Source organism: Onychomys torridus, chromosome X (assembly GCF_903995425.1).
Source record: "Onychomys torridus chromosome X, mOncTor1.1, whole genome shotgun sequence".
Classification (NCBI taxonomy): Eukaryota; Metazoa; Chordata; class Mammalia; order Rodentia; family Cricetidae; genus Onychomys; species Onychomys torridus.
Window position 1 is genome coordinate 21370877 of NC_050466.1, and position 19604 is coordinate 21390480.

The window sequence follows — 19604 nt, forward strand, 5'->3', positions numbered from 1 at the left end:
TTGTCTATATGACAGAGTGGATGGTAATAAAATTCTGACATCTGAAAACAGATGAATCTTGATTCTTTGACTTTACTGGGTATCCTACCTTAGGAAAGTTACTTTAACTTTCTGAACATTAGTTTACATTAGTAAAATGAGAAAACTATAAATTTCCTTAGAGGAGAACAATGAGGAATTAATTTGAATCATGTTATTATATAAGCAAACTGCATAGCATACCGGGCTCCATAAATAATAACTGTGGTGTATTGTATATCATTGTATACACTCAATAAGAAAGTGAGAATTTAGCTAGCAGATACGAATAGCAGAGTGTACCAACAGAATTAATCAGTATAACTTTGCATGCTTATGATTCTTTCCCATTTAGGAACCTGATTTTCAGATCTGTAGAGCCTCATAACTATTTATCTCAGTGGTGAAGCAACTCTAAGTATCTTTGTTCTCCACTGTGCAGTAGCAATCTCTGTGCTAAATGTTGTAAATGATGAATAGTTGAAATAAGATAAATAACTCATTCTAAAGGGAAAAAATAACCCAGTTTACATTGGTCAGGAGTACAAGGGATTTTAGTGAAATGCAACAGGGAAAGGTGGGGATGAGGGTCACTTATTTGAGTCAAGAATTTTTTTTTAAGAGAACTGTAGATACTCCCTGCTTAGGCAGAAAATTGAGCTTTTCTGATCAGGTACCAAAACTGTTCCATATTTCCATATAACATACATTAAAAGTCAGGAGATGGAAGACCTAAAGAATAATAAAGTAAAAAAGAGACCTTATTTTTTTTCTAGATTTTCCACTGATTCATATGGCCTTACAAGTTAGGTACTGGGAAACTGCTTCAAAGAATGTTCAATAAGAGACATGATAAATGCCATCAAAAAGCAACTTTATTAAATAACGTTAAGCTATAAGAGCTAGGACCAGGTTGGGCGGTGGTGGCACATGCCTTTAATCCTAGCAGAGCCAGGTGGATCTCTGTGAGTTCAAGGCCTGGTCTCCAAAGCGAGTTCCAGGAAGGGCGGAATGCTACACAGAGAAACCCTGTCTTGAAAAAAAAAAAAGAGCTAGGACCAGTTGATATAAATGAGAGTAAATACAGAAATACAGTCTTTAACTCATTATGAAAGATAAATATCAACAAAGAAATATCCTTTAGTGCTGTAAAACATAAGGACCTGAATTTGAATCACCAGTGCTCACATAAAAGGCTACAATGACTTCCAGATGTTTGTTGCCGAGGACAATTTTAAGAGCCATGCCATATTGCCTGCCTGAGTTAAGCTTCTGTTGTCCAGTATTGAGCCACTAACCAGAAACTTTTGACATGCCTGGACAAGTCTTGAGTTATTAGAAAATAACTTAACATTTCCTTATCTTTCTGCTACAGTGACCATTAGTAACAGTGTTTTGTGGTTAGGTTGCTTGGTTGGGTTGCCTGGCAACTCAACAGTCCCCTGATCTTTTCCCAAAGAAAGTTTCCTGGTCTGCTTACTATAAAACCCACCTGAGAAAAATAAACTTTTGCAGCTTGATCAGAATACTGTCTTGCTGTCAATTCTTTGTGTCTCTTGTCCCTTTCATTCACCATTCCCCCTTCTAGGGTCTCTGCTGAAGATCCCGCTGGTCAGGACAGTTTGTAGCTGCAACAGTGAGGAGATGAGTCATTCAGATCTTAAGATAACTAGCCAGATAGCCTCACCCAAATGAAAAGTTTCCAGTTCCTTCCAGACCCTTCTCACCTCTTGACCCACCCAATTATAGGCCATTCTCTCTTTCTTTAGAAAACAAACAAAACCAACATACAAAACAACAAACCAGAATATGAAATAAATAAAAAGCACAAGAAATACATACAGAGAGACATACATAAACAGAAAAACCTAAAACCCATAAAAACACAAAATCAGAAGCCATAATATACAAGTAAAATGGGGTCTTATTCTTATCTTTAATCCACATTCCATTGATTTTTACAAATGTTGACACAGGAGTTTAATTTCATCTTTTCAAATGTGAATGTTCCCAGCACCTTCAATATTAAAAAAACAAAACAAAACAAAAACAAAAACAAAAACTATTTTAAAACCTCAATTTTGTAGGTCTGTGGATTTACTTCTCTCTTCTCTATTCTGTTCCTTTACTCTGTACCGTGTTTTTTCCCCCTTTTGATTTGGATTCGTTGTTTATGTTTGGAGATAATGTGGTCTCACTCTATAGTCCACACTGACTGGGAACTCACTTGTAATCCATGTCATTGTCTTCTTTTTTCAGTTTATGGAGTGCTGAGATAACAGCCATGAGCTACAGAACTCGGCATTGTGGCTCTATTTTGTTAATCTGCACTGCATTGCCTTTACTTTTACAACTTTGTATTGTATTTTCAATTCAAATATTGCAGTATAGCCTATTTCATTCTATTTGGTTAAGATTACTTTGGGTATTTGAACTTTGTTTTTCATTTCCAACAAAAATTTGGAATTGTTCGTGGTTCTATGAAGAGTTACAATTGTACTTTATAAGAGATTTCACTGAATCAGTAGGTTTCTTTGAGTAGTAGGGGCATTTTTACAACATTTATTCTATAATCCAAGAACACAAGGTGTGTTTTCATATTAATTTTGGTTCTTTCATTAATTTTTTGTTTTCTTTGTAGATCTCTCTTCTTCTTTGATTATATTTGTTTCTCATTTCCTATTGTAGGTTTTATAAATTTGATTGCTTTCCTGATTTCTATATCAGATGATTTGCTATTAGTGTATAGCAACAGCATTTTTTTTTTTTTTTGTATACTGGTTTTTATCGTGAAACTTCACTAAATTCATTTGCTAGTTTTAAAGGTCTGGGGTGGCATCTTTGGAATTCTATATGTTTAACATCATGTCACCTGCAAATAATCATAATTTTAGTTTCTTTTAACAACTAGGCTGATACTATTATTTGAATCTGATCTGTTTCCCCAATGCCCCATAAATTAAAGGCTTCTATCCAGCCTGAGGCACTCAGGTGGTAAAGCTTTAAGCAATAATGTCTACTGGAAGGAAATTATATTGTTGGGAACAGGAAGATATGAAACTTCTGTTTCCTCTTTTCTCTCTCTCTTTTCTTGTTCATCAAGGTGTTAATTGGCCTACTCTACTATCATGTGCTCTACACAAAACGTACTGCCTCACCACAGACTGAAAGATGATGAAGTCAAGTGACCATTGTTGGATACCTCCTCAACTAACTATAAGTCAAAGCAATTTTCCTCATGTAAGTTGAAGTATATCACATATTTGTTAAAGTGATGAAAAGATAACTGACAAAACTGATAAATTCCCTTTATTTCTATTTCCTTTCTTATTGTTCTGGCTAAGATTTAAGAACTGGTTGAAAAAGTGGGGAGGAGGGCATCTTTATCTTTGTAAAATTCTGTTTTTTGGTTATGTACATGGGAGTACAAGGGCTCACAAAGGCTAGTAGAAGTCAGTAGAGTTCCTGAAGCTAGAGATATAGACTGCTGTGAAACTGACTTCAGGCTAGGAACCAAACTCCAGACCTCTGCAAGAGAAGTACACACTCTTAACTATGTAACCATCTGTCCTGTCCCCAGGCATCTTGCTCCAGGTTTTAGAGAGAAAGCTCTAAGCTTTCCCAAGTCCACCATGATGTTATCTGTTGGTTTAATATGTGTAATTTTTATCATGTTGAGGTATCTTTCTGTTATGCAAAGTTTATTTAGTGTTTTTATCTTCATGTGATATTGAGTTTGTCAAATGAGGTTTCTGTATTTATTGAGATAATCATAGATAATGATTTTTCCTTTCATTATTCTGATGTATTTTGCCATGTGAACTTATTTTTTTTTGCATTTGTTGAGCCATCTTTGTGTCTCTGAGGCATCTCTGGAATGATCATGGTACATAATTTTTTATAGTACCAATGGATTTGATCAGTAAATATGTTGTTGAAGATTTTTATACCTAGGTTCATCAGACATTTGGACTATGCTTGTTTCCTTTGTTATATTTTTATGTGGTTATGATATCTGGGAAACACTTGCCTCATAGGATCATTGGAATTTTTGGAGTTGTTTTAAAAGTATTGATAATAATTCTTTACGTGTTTTGTAGAAATTAGCACTGAAAATATCCAACTTGCCCTTTATTTGATGGGCTATGTAATAGTTACTTTAAAAAATCTAATTACATCACTTTTTCCTCTTCTTTTTCCTTCTTCCTTTACCCCCTCCCAAGTCTCCTCACTCAAACTTCTTCCATGTCCCTCTGTCACGTTCAAACTGATAGCATCATTTTCCCTGATTATTTTTGTATTTGTGCATGTGTTTATGCACAAATATATAAATACAACCTTCTGGGTCCATTTTTATTGTTTGTGTATATAGTTTCAAGTCTGACCACTTCATATTAGACAACCAATTAAGGTTGTCTATTTTGTTTTAGACAAGCAACTAAGGTTCATCTCTGGGACAAGATAACTCACCTTCTCTCAGAAGCCACCAGTTGCCTGTAATTCCTTATCTGGAGGTTTGGTCTCAGGAGATTTTACCCCTTTATGTTATCATGTCTATTGATATTGCCCTTATTCAGATCTGTTTATGCAGCCATTTCTATAAGAGTCCATTATATGGAAGACTCCTGGTATTTTGGCTCTTACCATCTTTCTGCCTCCCTCTTCTGCAATGTTCTTTGAACCTCAGATATAGGAGCTGTTTTGTAACTGTATCTATCGGGGTTTTGTTCCCCACAATCTGTTGACCTCTGCATTGAGTCCAGTTGTGGTTTTCTGCAATGGTCTCCATTTGCTTTTTGAAGAAGCTACACTTAAATGGGGTATAAGAATATGATTTAGAAGGTAGTAATTATTTTGGTTTAGCAAAGTGATGGTAGTAGATTCTCATTTTTAAAGATTTTTTCCCTTTTGTTGAAAATAGATTTTTTTTTGTCATGTGATATATCTTGATTACAGTCTCCCTTCACTCTACTCCTCCTAGTTCCTCCCCATCTTCTGGCTCATCAGGATCCACTCCCTTTCTATCTCTCTTTAGAAATCAGGCTTCTAAGGGATAATACTAACATATAATATAAGATTAAAAAACCGCATTGGAATTGGACCAAAAAAAAAGAAGATCCCAAAAGAAGGCACAAGAAACAGAGACCCAGCCATTCACACACTCAGGAATCCCATAAAAATGGTAAACTGGAAGCTATAATATATACAGAGAGATTCAGACCTGTGCAGGCCCTGTGCATGCTGCCTCTGTCTCTGTGCTTTGAACCTGGTCTGGCTTTGTTTGTGAATGTCTTTACAGAAATTCATGGCAGACTGCCTTTTTTTTTCTCTACAATTAATCAGTTTCACTGTCTTAGCACAGGATGATGCCTAGTTCCTGGTTTAATAGGTATCTGCTGGGTTTGTGCTATTGCCCCTTCCCACAATAAAAGTATGATTTTAATCAAGGTGTCTCATGCCCAGCCATAGTTGGTGTGTTATAATAATGAATCAGATGAGTACCTAGGGAGTGGAGTCTTACCATAAAGCTCCTTCTTGTGCTCTATGATAGGCCCATATGCTTCATCTGTCATTGATGTGTGTTATTCAGCGTGTCTCTGGGCTGAATCATTGTGAATGAATGGATTTTGTTCTTCTATACTATGCCTATGGCTACAAGTACAACAAAACATTGTCAAATGTAGAAATTATTTGTCCACCTATTTATTGGTGAAATTATTAAGGCCACTCCATTTAGTTAAAAGGGAGGTTTATTTAGTGGCATAACTTACAAATGCATGGGTAGTGAGGTTGCAGGATCTGGGAAAGGTGTGTTGCAGTCCGGCGGTGTTCTCTGGAAAACCCTGCTTGGTCTACCTCCAGCGTCCAGGGTCCTGAAACCAAGACAGTCCTGGCATCCAGAACTCAGGTCTTCAACATTCTCTTTCAGCCCTGCCTTGTAGGCATGACCATTACCAAGGCCTCAACTGGGCTTGAAACTTCCAGGTCAAAGCTGTAATGGCTACCCACTACACCTATCAAGACTACTAATGCTCTGTGGAAGCTCCAAGGCCCATGATACCAAGATCTACTTACTGATGAGGTGAACTTATGGCTTAAGCATGTAACAACTAACCACAGATGATGTTAGTTTGAATAAAAATCTAATAGTGTAGCCCTGTGTCTTTCCCTGGTCTTGTAACTGTTTCAGAGGCTCTTTCTGTAGACAGTCCTGGGGATTAGAAACATTAGCATCTACACAGTGTTATGTTTCAATAGCCTATCATTAAGTTTTTTGGGGCAATGACCGAACCTTAGTACCCTATCCTCCTACCAGAAAATGGAGTCCTGTTTCACACTATAATGCTAGAGATTGGGTTAGTGTTGACTGTCCTGGCTGAGAGATACTACATCCCAAGTGACTCTTGCATCATCAAGAATCTTAATAGTCTTAGTGGGACACTGAGATTACTATTCTAGCTGGCAGACAATAGTGGAGACCAAAACATCCCTCTGGGATGCCTGTCTCTGCTTGTTGTCAGGGTAGTTCAAGAATGTATCTATGAACACAGGCCTGGCAACAGTTGCCCAACATTGGAGAGGGATAGTGGGAATAATCCCTCAGCCACTATGGCTTAAATTAAGTTGGATCATGTTTGAGTCTCACAGACCAAGGGACTGGCATAGTCTCAGGAAGAGTTGTGAGTGCTGCAAGTTCACATCACATATAACAGTGATGAAGGATGAAACATGAGTCTTCCCTACTGCTACCAAGGTCTACCAGATGCCACTTGAGAGCTTAAAATCCTGTCTTTGAGCTCTAGCCTGTGTGCACAGCCTCTGATTACTAGTGCTACACCTCACTGAGATAAGCATTATCCTCACTTTCACATGTGAGACCTGGATTTTATTCACTTTCTCTCCCCACAGAAAGAAACTTCTCTCCAACATCAACTTCTTGGAGTAGTTTGAGAAGTTACAGAAGCTCCTTCACTTCAGTCTTTGTCAATGAGACTGTCTTTTTTTAAAAAAATTTTCTGGTTCGTTTTAAATTTTAAAATATTTTAATGATATCTATTTATTGTACATAGTGAAGACTCTCATAAATACAAATTATTTTAAGTTCATGATACACATTGACCATATTCATCTTATACTTTTCTTTTTCTCCCCACCTCCTCCATCCCTCTGCCATTAATTTTCTTCCTTCCCTAAGTTTTTCTCTGCTTTTATTTTGTAGGTTTATAATAAAGCAGGTTTCCTTTCCTTCCCTAAAGGTATCTTGGTGTGTGCACAGCTATGCTACTTAGTATGCCAGTGAGGACACCATTGTCAGAGAATTGTATGCAATGCTCATATTGCGCCACTTTGCCCAGAGACTTTGACCTAATTTGGCATTTCTAGTTGATAATACGTAGAGCATAAAAATGAGATGTTACTTTTCTTGTTATTGTTTGTTTCTGTTTCTGTTTCTTTTTCTTTTTCTTTCTTTCTTTCTTTCTTTCTTTCTTTCTTTCTTTCTTTCTTTCTTTCTTTCTTTCTTTCTTTCTTTGGTTTTTTGAGACAGGGTTTCTCTGTGTAGCTTTGTGCCTTTCCTGGATCTCACTCTGTAGCCCAGGCTGGCCTCTAACTCACAAAGATTCACCTGCTTCTGCCTCCCAAGTGCTGGGATTAAAGGTGTGTGCCACCACCACCCAGCTATTATTTGTTTCTTGATGTGTACTAATTATGATACAAGTTTTGGAAGAAATTAAGTTTAGGCTTTTTCTCATATTTTGTGGGATGACATTATTCGAAATGCCTTTCTCCAGGCAGTTCTTGCCCTATGTATCCATAACATCTAAACCATGCTATGTGATCAGCTTGCTTGTATATATTTTTCACATGTGAAAAGAACCCCACACATTGGGTTTCAGGAATAATTAATACTCTAGTATTGTACATGTGAGTTTTATTCAATTATTAGGGTCATTTTTCTTTTAAATTAAGGGTTTGTTTTGTTTTAGCTTGGATAACCAATCAGTTTGTTGAGTTGGTTACTTTCAGGAGTGTGTATGAGAGGTGACTCACAAGGAATGAAGATTTAATCATGAGCATCTCTTATCTCTAACAACCATATCTCATATCTCTTAGTAGCAAGTAATCCAGTTATATATAAGTTCTCAGCACAGGCTTTGTGATACCCTAGCTCAGAGGTTGCAGACATTAGAGCCTGTGCTTTTCAGGGCTTTGGGGTGGCAGAACAAGTGTGTAGTTCACCCATAGGAATGGCAGGAACAGTTATCCTGACCCCCTAAGGAGGAAATGAACTCTTCTGCTTGCAGCTGCTGTTTGAGACCTGGAGGCTAGAGAAGCCTGGCTAGCCAGCTAGGTTGCTTCTTTCTTCCTCTACTTTAGAATTTTTCTCATCTTCTATCTTGAAGCTGTGGAACATCCAAAATTGTAGTGCTCTCAGCTGAGTCCCGATTGGCTAGATGTGTGTGTGTGTGTGTGTGTGTGTGTGTGTGTGTGTGTGTGTGTGTGTAAATAAAGCCCAAAATGAGGCCAATCATGGTATAGCTATTAAAAAGTTTTCTGAATTGTCTGATATCAGAGAAGTTTCTTCTTTTGTATGTAACTATGATAAGCCTGACAAAGTGTTCCTTGAGAATGTTACCAGTTATTCCTTTCTTATATGCTTAATTCCTGCACCTACATATTATTGTCTCTGCTTCTGCTATATATCAATTTAAAAATCATCTTAATAGCTTGTCCCCATAGGAAACATTTGTATATATATGTACATATGTCGTGGTTCAGTCAGTCATACAGAACATTAGAGTTTTTAACATTTACAGTTCTCTACCTATTCTGCACTGATTCATTCTTTATTTTATTGAAAATAGATTTTTTTATACAATGTATTCTGCTTATGTTATCACCTCTCCCAACTCTTACCATTTTCTCCTCACTTCCCTTCCCATCCAGATCTGTCTCCCATCCCTTTCTGTCTCTCCTTTGAAAACAAACAGGCATCTAAGGGACAATAATAATATTCAACACAATTAAAAATATCAGAATAGGTCAAAACAAACAAGCATAAGAAAAAGAGCCAAAGAAAAAGCTCAAGAAATGCATATAGATGCAGAAACACACACGTTTACATATATAGGAATCCCATAAAAACACAAAACCAGAATCCATAATATATATGCAAATAATCTATTAGGTTAAAAAATGCCCTGACTAAACATTCTGAGACAAAGAAACCTCTAAAGCTTCCCTTGAGTTCATTTTTCGTTGGCTATGTACTCTGGGTATGGGACCTTTCCTTAAGAGTGGTTATGGTGGGATGCCTTGCTCAGCCTTGATGCAAGGGAGTGGGGCTTGGTCCTGCCTCAACTGAATGTACCAGGCTTTGCTGACTCCCCATGGGAGGCCTTACCCTTTTGGAGGAGGGGATAGGGGGGTGAGTGTGGGTCAAGGGAGGAGGCTAGTGGGGGAGTGAAAAGGAGGGATGGGGGATCTGTGGTTGGTATGTAAAATGAATTAAAAAATTCTTAAATAAAAAAAAATAGTTTGTTTCCCAGTGAGTTTCCCTTTTGAGAAAACTAATTTTTCATTTGAAAGTGGCTATCAATTGGAAATACTTTTTGGTTTAAGGATGCAGGCATGTGTCCACTTCTCCTTTAAGTTCTAGGACCCCATTTGGTGCAGATCTATGCCTCAGTATCAGTGACTTCATATGTATATCAGCCTTATTTTGTCTAGAAGGCCTTGATTCCTTGGTGTCCTTGATCCCCTCTGGCTCACAAATTCTTTCTGCCTCCTCTTCTGCAGAGTGCCCTGAGCCCTGAGAGGAGGGATTCAGTGAGACATCCCTTTTAGGGCTAAGTGTTCCAAAGTCTCTCACTCTCTGTATATTTCTGGTTGTGGATCTCTCTGTATTTGTTTACATCTGCTTCAGAAGGAAGCATGTCTGTGTGGCCAGTGGTTTTCCTGGAATGCCAGTGGGATTTGGTGTCCCAGACAAAGGGACTGTGTGATAAGGGAGGCTATAAGGAGATCTGTGTCATTTTTTAAAAAAAATTCTACTGTCACTTGAATACAACTAAATGTTTCTTGATTCAGTTATATATGTCCTTTAAGGAATATGAGTAACAGTAATGTGGTAATTATGGACTGGTTGAGCTGGAGAGATGAGGAAGTTTTGTATGTTCAAACTGACCACTATCCTATACATGGCATTCTTTCTGCATATGTCCTCTGTGAATGTGTTAATATGTGTATATTGTGGGTACAATCAATGCATCTTGTATGGAGGTAAATGGTTCACAAAGATCTCTATGATGCCTTCACTTCAGCTTTGGAATGACAGCAGCGCTATTGATACTCTAGTCATGTTTTAACAGCTATTTCTTTAGACAAGAAAGGAGTCAGAACTCTCTTTTCTCACAAATCAAACCCTGTATTTAGGCTTGACAGCACCACTGATTTGAACCTCATTGCTAAGAACTTTTGTTATTTGCTTAGATTTCCTGGTTCTGGACAGGAGGCATCTTCTTGAATGTAAAACCTTTGGTGAATGATCATTTCAGTTGTTTTTTTCCCATTTTGACATCACAGGCCAACAGGTCTAAGTCTTGAATCTAACAGCTTTACATGTTACAGAAATACTGCAGATGGAAGTTTTCTCCCTACTTTTGCCAGTTGGGAAATTCTGTGAAACAAGCAGGACAGCTTTATGCCTGCTGTTTAGATGTTGTTTTGAAATAATTTCCTATGTTTACATTGCTTGGAAATGATTAAACTATATGTTTCTGCTTAAATTTTCATTCAAAATGCAAGTAGGGAAGAGAAGAAGAAATGATTTATGAAAATATCCCTATTATTTATTGAATTATAAAATGACCTCCAGCATTGTGAATATTTTCATCTCTTACTCTTTTCGACCTAGCGGTATTTGAATTACAGTTCCACTTCACCAACAGTGCTTGTTCCCTTTGCTGTTCCACAGAGAGATTTTTTCTGAGTTAATTCCTCCCTTTGTCAGGAATTCTTTACCTTTGTGTTAAGCAAATTTGCTTGGTTTTGATTATAGTGCCAAATTCTCCAATTTCTCTTAGAAATGCAGGATTGCTCATTGCTCTTACAGATATCAAAACCTCATTACCCAAGGATGACACTAGATATACAAACCTATAAGGGGAAGGGGAATAGCAGACACCCATCCTACTTAAACACCATGCTCCCATACTTACACCCAATAAAATAGTCATTCTTTCCAAATTCATTTTCTTACCAATTTTGATTAACATTTTAATTATACAAAAGAGTAGGCTTCATCATGACATTTTCATGAATGTATCCAAAGTACTTAGATGGGATTCATCTTTCCAATCATTGACATTTATCTGATTGTTTTTTACCCTTGATGTGATTAATTCCCATAGACAGTCAGCACTGCAGCATGTTCCTATTGTGGTAAAAAGCCGACCCATGTCTGTTTAAGAATGACAATAGGGAGCCCTTATATCCATAGAGTTTTCATAGAACTTGTCCTCAAGTTGTCACTGTTTTCTTCCCTTTTAAATCAAGGGATTTGTTTTCTTCTGGACCTTTCCAGAAATTGTTCATGCATTGAATAGGCAGATGGTGATTCGAGCTTTTAGAGACCAGAAAGGGCACATTTGTGCCTCAGCAATTTTTTTCGGGCTTGGTAGCACAGATGCCTATTTGCGAGATATGTACAGTAAACTTTCATTACTTCAGTCAAATCTCACTTTTTATTTTTTGGCTTTTCAAGACAGGATTTCTCTGTATAATAGCCCTTGCTGTCCTGGAACTAGCTCTGTAGACCAGGCTGGCCTTGAACTAACAGAGATCATACTGCTTTTGCCTTCCAAGTGGTGGGATTAAAGGTGTGTACCATGAAACCTGGCCAAATCTAAATTTTTAGTGCAGCTCTCTCTGTATTTCTATTGCTATACTTATAGAAACCCCCTCCCCCCTTTTCTTGAATCCCTGGACTTGTTAGCCTCTGCTTTGAGTGTATCTTTTACTTTCATTCACATAACCAAACCATACAATCAGATGAATTGAGTTTGAGTAGTTGTAAGCCAGCTCACTAATATTTTGCTCAAAGATTATGTTGTCTGTTTGTTCTAAACTTACACTTACCACTTTTTTTTCCTACTAATCAATGTACACACATTATCCATGCATATTTTTCTTTTTTCTCTTGTGTTTTTTTAAGAGAAGTCAGATAATTTAGGCAGAATAATTTACAGAAGTTGTCCTAACTAAAGAATACCCAAAGTGCCAGAGTGAGTCTTTCATTTAGACCAACCTACTGAAATATTAGAAACAAGAAAACTTCTGTTAGCCGTAGGAACTAGTCCAATATATATCCTCTTTAAATATTTCTGACTTCCTGAGATGAGGTAATATCAAATATTCCATCTGTAGTTGTTTTCAGTCTCCATTTTTCTTCTTTGACTTACCCTGTGAACTTGTTTAAATGCATTGACTTAAAGTAAAATCTATACTTGGGGCTACAATTTCAGAACACCCAACATTTTACCTCTCTGTTTTAGTACAATATAGACAAAAAAATTTCAAAATTTGAATCCAAATGTCTTCCTTTAAACTTCACCCATTCTGATTAAAATCTGTGTGAACTTGAGCAATTTCACCAATAATTTTGTATCTCAAGTTCTCACTTGTAAAGTCTACCTGTTTTATAATGTCCTTGAAATCTTGAATGAGTGATTGCCTGTAAAGTACAGGATACTATGTGTCATGAATTACCTTTTCAAAACTACTGAATATTTGTTATTATTCATCAAATATCAGAATATTTGAATAGAAAACAAAAATAAGTATTCAGTTATGTATAAATAAAGATAACAAAGTATGAGAAACAAATATAATTTCAAAAAATAAAATACCATTTAAAGTATGAAAAAGACATCTTTGACATTTAAAATTTTTTGCATGGATGAAATACTGGCAAAGTCTTACCTTAAAAGAATGCTGATATATCAGGAAATTTTTAAATATTATGCTGGTGAGATAGCTCATTTGGTGAAATGAATATTGTGTAAGATGAGGACCCAAGTTTGATTCCAACATAAAAGGTAATTCTATCACTGAGAAGTTAGATACAGGTGAATCTTCTGGACTCAGAGTCCAGCCAGCTTAGCCAAATTGGTGAATCATAGGTCCCAGCAAGACATCTTGTCTCTGGAGAGAGGAAAAAAAACAATAGCAGTGGATGGTTCCTGAAGAACAACTCACAAATGAACCAGTGCTCCCTCAGAAATAAAATATTTTAAAAAGCCAATGTGCACTACACAAGGAAAATAAGGCTTGAAATGAAATAGAATATAAAGAATGTGAAAGAAAATAAAATATCCCTCAGCAAATGAACTAAAATTTATCCATGGAAAGGAATAAAGTACTTATAAATGCTACAAAGAACATTTAAAGCATTATTCTTTATGAAAGAAGCTATGTAAAAAGGTTACATGTGGTATTATTTTATTTCTAAGAAGTATGGATAGCCAAAAACCATGAAGACAAGACAAGGAGCAGAGGAAGAGACTGTTAAGGAATTTGAATATTTTGTGGAAGGCAGAACTTGGGATTCATGAACTAGAATATTTGGCAGAAAACATCTATGAGCAAAGTTCTCAAGATTCTATTGACTTCTTATTGCAAAATATAAGAAGAGAAATAATTAAAGCACCCATTATAAACAGAAAACAAAAAAGGATCGTAAATACTTATAAAAATTTCAGCCTATCCTTAACCATGCCAGCTGTGTCTCCAGAGGGACCATGTATAACTTGGACTTCTGCTTTAGAGAATACAAACATAATCTCAGTAGCAGACTGAATGTTGCAAGCATGGCTTCTTCCACCTATATTACAAAGGATTCCAAGAGAAACCTCAGGATCCAGGCTAGAGATGTGGTATACAGGTATGGATACTAGCAGATCTACTAGTGCTCAGTGGACCTGTAGGGTCAGATGACTACAAAACGCTCCCAAAAGTTTAATGTTGCATTGAGTCATGAGAGCAGTCTTCCCCCTCACCCACTTAAAGTCCCAGATGAACAAAGTCAATGTGTGTGTCACTATATCCTGGGAAAGCATCAGATATATGAGTCTAAAATAGGAGAAGTGCTACATGGGCTGAGACTGGCAAAGGCAGACTTAACAGATACCTCAGGTGCCCAACCTTTCTGGTAGGCAGGACATGGTATCAAAATATTTGTAATTAAGCCTAACAGTTAAATGCCATGTGTATTGTAGGGTATTGAATGCACTTAAATCATGTTACTTATTTTTTCTTTCATATTTCTCTCTTTTGAATTAGTGATACCTTGTCTATGTTTGTCCCATCATCCATTGCATTTTAGGAGCACATCCATTATCATTGAAAGCTCACAGCTGGAAGGATGAGTTACCATGGGCAGAATCATTCTTTGAGTCTCATTCAGTTCTGATTTGGATGATATTCACTTGAAACTTTGAGCTTGAAGTTGATGATATGAATCATGACTTTTCAGAATTTGAGGATAGAATGGCCGGGCCATATTCCTTTATGTAAGATAATATCATGCTTGACCATATGGGATATAGTCTTGTTTTCTAATATTTGCTGAGCATTTTACGTTAATGATTTTTAATTTATTTAAGAACAGTGAAATGAATTTTCTAGTCAAATTATAAATGAAACAAAACAAATAATTTTTACAAATTAACTGAAATAAACACAGAAAGTCTAAGAAAAACTGAGAAAATGGACTATATGAACATATAGACAAATATACATAAAAGGAATCACTTAAGTACAGAGTTTTAGTGATAAACCAAGCACTGCTAATCCATGGAATAAATCGTTCAGTGGCTTGGAAAGGAGCCAGTTGCCTGCTCTCACAAAGGTGCAATGGGACTAAAGTGAAAGCCATATTAAGACTTTTCTATTTATATGTTGGATTTCTCACATAGCTTTGTACTATTGGAAAGGTACCAAATCCCCCAGGAATCTAATTATACTTTTATAAGGGAATACCTTAGCGTCTTTTGTCCTTAGACCACCTGTGCACCCCTGGAAGCCAAGTGCAGCCTTTAGTAGACCCCAAATCTACTGGTGACTTTGTCTCAGATTTCCCGATTCCCAATGCCCTAACAAATTAATTTCTTTTATAAATACATTTCTCTGTCTAATATATTTTCTCACGGCAACAGAAACAAACTTGCATGCACTTATTTCCCATCTGTCTTGCTTAACTTGGTAATTATTTAGGAGGTAAAATACTACTACTTTCTTCTTTTATGATGTCACTCAACATATTTCAAGTTCTGTTTGTTCTATCTTTTAGAGAGTCTCCCAAGAAGCCTGTATTTCTTTGTTAAAGTTATCCAACCACATTCATGTCTTATGCTGGCATAGTAAGCCATAAAACCAGAGACTATATCTATTTTTGTTGTCTCCTGTTCTGGCCTTCCCTCTTATCAGTGGACATTCTTGTACCAGATCTAATATTTGATGCTAAAACAACCAGCAATGATGATGAAAAGAAACAATGCCTATTAATGGATGTAGCTTACTTGTTACAGGAACATAATAAACAAGAAAACAAGTATGTGGTCAAAATTCATTTCTTTGATTCCTTTTTTTTTCAAGACAGGGTTTCTTTATGTAGTTTTGGTACCTGTCCTGGATCTCTCTCTGGAGACCAGGCTGGCCTAGACCTCACAGAGATCTGCCTGGCTCTGCCTCCTGAGTGCTGGGATTAAAGGTGTGCACCACCACTACCCAGCTTCTTTGCTTCTTTTAAAAAATTATTTTGTGGCATTACTCCCCCCCACTACTATTAGAAGAAAATAGAATAAGAAACATCAGGTGGGTTGGTCCAGGCAAGGAGCTGAACCAAAAGTACAATTAAGAAATGAGATTTATTAGGTGAGAGGGCATGGTTACCAATGAAGCTATGACCTGTCTTTGTGGTGGGAGAGCATTAGAATAAGATGGTACACTATGTCAGAACCAGTGTTACCAGTCTTTACAGGGAAAAGGAGGCTTTACTTTAAAAACGTGAAGATCTTCATTGAGGATAGCTTAAAGGAAAAGTAACTGGGAGAGCTGCCACAAGCAACATGATGGGAGGCATAGAAAGGAGAGAGAGCCTTCAGACAAACTCCAAGAAGAAAGGAGAATATCTGACTTTAAGGGGCTGTTAGGAAGTTCCACACCATGGGATTTAGTTTGCCGTTGTCTATAGGATGAAAAGCATGGAGATGCCAGGTGTGGTGGTGCATGTCTTTAATCCCAGCATTTGGGAGGCAGAGGCAGGCAGATCTCTGAGTTCAAGGCCAGCTTGGTCTACAAAGCGAGTTCCAGGACAGCCAGGGCTATTTGCACAGTAAAACCCTCTCTCAAAAAACAAACAAACAAACAAACAAACAAAAAAGCATGACAATGCTGGCTACTGGGTTGGGCCATAATTTGAGGCTGTTAGGTTACAGCATAGCATGACTGCTTGACTCTGTCCTAAAGAGAGAGCTAAAGCAGGGCATGGCTTGAGTTCTTCAGGCTGTGGGATTTAACCTCTGAGAATGACTAGGATATGTTTTACAAGAACTGGTCTCAAACTTCTGACATGTACCTTTTCTTTTCTATTTTCATATCATCTATGCCATTTTCATGTGTCTCATTAGTATAGCAACCACTCAATCTATACACTAGTATTCTAGCTCAGGTATGCAATAGTCAACACATGCTTGTTGGAAAAAGAAATGGCAATGTATATTATGCCTTCCCCTTCTTGCTTTGTCTCTGTAAGGATCAACAGAGATGTGTATACGTAAAATCTTGAAGTGATTCTTGTAATTGCAACTAAATATTACCAAGTATAGTTGTACATTGTGTCTATTAACCTCTCAGTAGTCTTTTTGTTGATGTTTTCTTGCCCCTCCTGATTTTCTTTTTTGGAGGAGCACTGATAAGAAAAATCCTCACATGAAGTACTCATGAGTACACCTAAACTCACACCGTAATTATCTGGTCCTTATTTGGACAGGCCATCTTTTCTTACCCATCTACTCTGCCTTGGGAATCAGTAGCAAAGTGTCATAGTAATAATATGCAGCATAAATTGTCATCCTGATAAAGGCAATAAGTAACATTTACTCTCTTAATTGCAAAGAGATGTTAAAAGCTACCTGTTTTGATTAAAATCACCTTTCAAAGTTCTGCTAGTATCTGAAACTTGAAGTAGCAGAACAAAAATGAAGTTAAAAAGAGAAGGTGGAAGGGTTCTGTGAGTTGCATAACAATAGCCTCTTTTCTTCCCCAGAGCTCACCATAAATGATTAAAAATCACCCCTCAGGGTCTGGGCTTGAATTTCCTACTTGTAGCAGCAGGTTTCTGAGTAAAAGAACAGCTGCCCATCTGCTAGAAAAATGAAAGGAAATAAATCAGACTTATCTACTGATGCTGAAGCTATCTTTACCTCTGCTTGTGTGTCGCCATTGTTCCTATTTTTGTTGCAGCAAAAATAAAACTAAAAAATAATTCTTTAAATTGCATTAATCTCATGTAGGCCTTTGAAATAACAATGATTTCATTAATATTAAAAATCAATCTTAAAACTGTTACATCAGGAATGCATGTGAATTTTTGAAATTATAACTTAGAGATAGGGAAAGTGGAAAAGTTATGCTTATCAGGCATGATAACCAATGATAACATTGTGATGTACGCACATGTAACAAAGTCTGGATTGTACATAGTTTGTAACTTAACTTTATTCTCTCAGTGTTACATCATGAAGACTCTTCATTTTGTATGCTAGTTCCAGTTTTGTAGCTCTGACAAAAATACTGGAGAAAAACTTAAAGAAGAAAGATACATTTTTGGCTCATGGTTTCAGAAGGGTTAGATCACAGTTGCTTCACCCATATACCTGGACCGAACTTTTGGTAGAAGAACTGCTCTTTCATTAATTCTTGTTTGTTTGTTTTCTTTTGGTTTGGGGATTAAAACTAGTGCTTGCACACTCCAGTTAAGTGCTATGCCAGAGGAAGAGAATCTCATGGTAGACAGAAAGCAGAGAGATACAGGAATGCAGGAAGAGACAGGACCAGATAAACCCTCCGTGACTTATTTCTTGACTTTTTGGTTGTGAACTTTATCCTTTAATGGCTGAGCCATTTCTCTATCCCAACTCACTTCTTCTAACTAGGCTTCTTCTCCTAAAGTTTGTAAAACCTTCCCAAATAGTGCTAACAACTAGGTATCCAGCATTTAAAAACATGATCCTATGGCCATCATTTCATATTGAAACTATAACATTCTAGACCTAGGTCTCCAATGGTTATCTCATGTTTCAAGATCCATTTAGTCCATCACCAAAGTCAGTCAATTTTTAGCAGTTTCAACATTGTTCAAATGCCTTAGTTCAAAGTCTCTTCTAAAACTCAAAGCAAACTTTCAGCTATAAGTCCCTATAGAATCAAATGGAGAACTACATGCCTCAAATATACAATGACATTCTTTTCTCAAAGGAGAACAATAGAGCCATAAAAAATAGGAAGCTGACCAGAGCAAGAACAAACTCCAACAAGGTAAACATTAAATCCTGTAAACTCATATCTATCAACTGGAATAATGGTAATATGTTATAGACTCAAATAGGCTTGAGTAGCTCTGCATATATTGCTTTTCTTTTGTAATCTATAAGATCTCACACTTGGGCTGGCTTCACTCTGTGCCTGTGGCCTTACTGGATGGATATTTCATATTTTATTCATTTATAGTTTCTTGGCATCTTCATTGCAATTTAGGACCCACTCACACAGCTTCATCCATCATATTCTCAGGATTCTTTGCAGGACATCTGATGCTATTAATGTTACCTGACTTCCTAGACCATCCTATGAAATCTAAGTGGAGGTCCTAATGACTACACAACTCTTCTATTTTTTATACCTGAATAACCATGTAGATAATGCCAGGATCAGCTACCAACTTGAGCATTAGGGCTCCTTGAACTAGAGCATCAGAATTGGAATCCTAGGACAACAGCTTCCTTAGTAGCCCTGTGTGATGAGCAAGGCACCCTGAGGCATCATTCTTCCATAGTAAAGTCATTCCTGACTTGTTACTCACTATGTATCTCAAGCTAGCATGCAAGTCATGGCAGTTCTACTTCAGCCTCTCAAGTTCTGAGATTACAGATGTAGACCACCAGACCATGCTTTCTTTCTGATAAATTAACTTTTTCAAACCTTTAAGCCAGGAGTATATATGACCAGTCCAATTCCTGAGATATTCTCAAGGAATATTTCTTACTACTCTTATATAAAGTGCTTAGCTTCTTTTAAATTTTGCTGAAACAACCTAGATGCCCTTCACATGAAGAATGGATAAAGAAAATATGGTACATATACACAATGGAGTACTACTCAGCAGAGAAAAAACAATGACATCATGAGGTTTGCAGGCAAATGGATGGATCTAGAAAAAAATCATCCTGAGTGAGGTAACCCAGACTCAGAAGGACAAACACGGTATGTACTCACTCATAGTAGGATACTAGATGTAAAACAAAGAT